Here is a 3,605-nt window from a genome sequence, read left to right on the forward strand (position 1 = left end):
TGTATATATATGTATATACAAACAATTTTTATTGAAATATAATCCACATGCCATACAATTCAACCACTTAATGTACAATTAACCTTTTAATATGCATAATTTAGTGACTTTTAGTGTATACACTGAGTTGTGAGGTATATTTTTAACACCCCCTCCTCAATAGAATGCAGTTTGCTAATACACATGAATTAAAGCAAATAATTATAATCAGGAAGAAAATAATGTAAATTTTCTTTTATAGAACAATTATAATAGTAAAAATCATAAAAATATTTTCAGAAAATCAAAACATGCAAAAACTACAATGTAGGCAACTACTGAAGTGTACAACTGTAATGAAATTTTATTATTTTGATTTTATATAGTGTTAAACTAATGAACAATAAAAGAATAAATTTTATGTACAATACATTGTTCATATTCAGTAAAATGTTTTATTTTCAAATATAGTAAAAATTCCATTATCCTTCTCGAATTTTACTCCTCAGATTTAACACTTTTCCCCACTGATTTAGATATCAATGAAAGCAAATGATTACATTGAATTGCAGAACTAACTCTAGCTAACTCCAGTTCTTTGTCTTTATAATCACCATGCTATAATTGTTTTTCATTTATTTCAGATTTATAGAAGGGTACAAGTGATTAGGTTACATTGTTTGCATCTGTTAAAGTCCAAGTTGTAGTTGTGCCCCTCACCCAGGAGGTATGCTGTATACCCTTAAATTGTGCCTGGTAGGTGAGAGCACACCAATCCCTCCCCCTTGTAAACAAAATAAACAAGGACATAACAGAACATCAAAGGAAAGTAAACATTGGCTTCTTATAATTACATGAGAAAAAGATTCAAAAGTGAATGTTTCCATTTAAGATAAAATGAACTACAATTAGAATTTTATGCTTTTTTACACCTTCAAATGGATATTCTTCATAAAGGAAAAACCATACTTAATCATAGACATTAAATCCTATCTTATGCAATCGGCAGCAACTAAAAGTTTCTTTCTTAGTCTCTCTATAAATAATCAATGAACCAGTTATTTTCTTCTTACTGTACAAAGACTAATGGTCAATGAAATTGATTTCAGATTTAGCATTTACTTTATTTTTTTTATTGTTTGGGATTCATTGAGGGTACAAAGAATTAGATTACACTGATTGTATCTGTTTAGATAAAGTCCCGCTTATAATTGTGTCCCACCCCCAAGAGGTGTGCCACACACCGTGAGCCCCCAGCCCCCTCCCACCTCCCCACTTGCTCATTCCCCTACACCCCCTTGTATTAGCTCATCTGCTTCCTTCCTATTAGAATAGAGTACATTGGATTCTTGCTTCCCCATTCTTGTGATGCTTTACTAAGAAGAATGTGTTCCACTGTTAATACTTTGGGAGAATTATAAAAGTATGAAAGAAAAAATTTAAATTCTTGTACTTTTTCTAATAAGAGAGTTCTAAGACATTAAAAAGGATTTTTCTTTTTAATCATTGAAAGAGGTATAATGTCCAGAAAATGATGAAATATTTTTTGTTATGCAAGGCAAATAATTGTGCTTCAGACTGGAATCATTTTGACTTTGTGTTATTTTTCCTCTTAAGAGAAACCAGGAAGAAGAAAATCCTTTGAAACTAATAAACCATCCTAGGTGCTTTCAAACAATTCCTTTTTTTTAATGGAAACTTTCAAGCCATCACACTATTGCCATAATGAAGTTTTTCTTGGGTAGTAGCTGAGTATCTTTCCTTCACTCCTCTTCTTTTTTTAGTAGACTGGGTAATGTTAGATAGCAAGATTTCATGGGAAAGGGACTTGCTAATGAAGAGACATAGATCTCCTCTGCAGGTGATGTGTCTGTGCAATTTCCTTCTCGTGGCCAAATTATCTGGTCTCTGTCCGTTGATAAGGAGAATACTCATTATAAAAATAAAAAATACAAAAAAGGATCAAATGGTAGGTCTACTTTTAGTTCCTTGAGTATTCTCTAAACTTCTTTGTACACAGCTATGATTTAATAAAAAAAAATTAAAAAAAAAAAAAAAAGGCCATATTAGCTTCCATTCCCACCAGCAGTGTAGAAATGTTCCGTTCTCTCCACATTCACACCAACATCTCGCAGGCATCCTCAAACTTTTTAAACAGGGGGCCAGTTCACTGTCCCTCAGACCATTGGAGGGCCGGGCTATTGTTTAAAAAAAACAAAGAAAAAAACTATGAACAAATTCCTATGCACACTGCACATATCTTATTTTGAAGTAAAAAAACAAAACGGGAACAAATACAATCACACCGCCTCATGTGGCCCATGGGCTGCAGTTTGAGGACCCCTGAATAGTTTTGGGATTTTGTGATGTGGACCAATCTTACTGGAGTTAGATGATGTCTCAAAGTGGTTTTGATTTGGATTTCTCTGATGACTAAAGATGATGAGCATTTTTTTTATGTGTGTGTAGGCCATGCACCTGTCTTCTTCAGAGAGGCTTCTTTTCAAGTCTCTTGCCCACAAAGAAATGGGGTGATTTATTCTTTTCTTATTGATTAGTTTTAGTTCCCTGTGGATTCTAGTTATCAACCTTTGTTGGAAACATAACCTGCTCCTGCAATTCCTTTACTAGGTATATACCCAGATGATCAAAAATCATTCTACAACAAAGATATTTGCACTAGAATGTTTATTGCAGCCCAATTCATAATTGCCAAGTCATGGAGGCAGCTCAAGTGCCCATCGGCCCATGAATAGATTAACATATGTATACCATGGAGTACTATGCAACCATAAAAAAGGATGGAGACTTTACATTTTTTATGTTTAAATAGATGGAACTGAAACATGTTCTTTTTAGTAAAGTACCTCAAGAATGGGGGAAAAAGGTATCCAATGTATTCAATACTATGCAATAGTACATTCCAAAACTATTAACAGTAGAGTATAAATGTCTTATCACAACAAATAAGTGAGGTGATGGTTATATTAATCAGTTTGATGTAAGCATTTCACATTGTATATAAAATCAGCACTTTGTACCCCATAAATGCATAAATGTACACAATTATGATTTAATAAAAAAATACAAAAAAAAAAGAATTGTTGAAATCTCATTTTTTTCCTGCCACACAAAATTGAGGCAACAACTCTCAAAGTAAGGCAAACAATCTATAATCTGTGCAGTATCTCTGTGGCTCTCCTCACATCCGGACAACAGCTTCAAAGAACTCTGCCCCAAGCTTTCTAACAAGAGAGTGGCCTAATCAGTGTTGGGTTTCTGGCCTCTGAACTCCATTACTTGGCTTTGAGGGTGCTGGCAGTGAGTCTTGACAGGATGAAATTTGGTTCTTCTTCTGGCTCAGCACCCGTTGCTCAGTGTTAGGGTGCTGGCCACATGCACTGGGGTTGGTAGGTTTGAACCTGGCCCGGGCCTGCTAAATAACAATGACAACTACAACAAAAATATCAGAAAGAGGGATGGAGGGAGGAGGGTGGGGCCTTAGTGTGTGTCACACTTTATGGGGGCAAGACATGATTGCAAGAGGGACTTCACCTAACAATTGCAATCAGTGTAACTGGCTTATTGTACCCTCAATGAATCCGCAACAATAAAAAAAAAAAAAT

General features: G+C 34.6%; 1 pseudogene; it reads right to left on the reverse strand.

The window, feature by feature from the left end:
* Positions 1-1,792: 1,792 nt before the first annotated feature.
* Positions 1,793-3,095, reverse strand: LOC128577343 (apelin receptor early endogenous ligand-like; annotated as a pseudogene).
* Positions 3,096-3,605: the final 510 nt, after the last annotated feature.

Source organism: Nycticebus coucang, chromosome X (assembly GCF_027406575.1).
Source record: "Nycticebus coucang isolate mNycCou1 chromosome X, mNycCou1.pri, whole genome shotgun sequence".
NCBI lineage: Eukaryota > Metazoa > Chordata > Mammalia > Primates > Lorisidae > Nycticebus > Nycticebus coucang.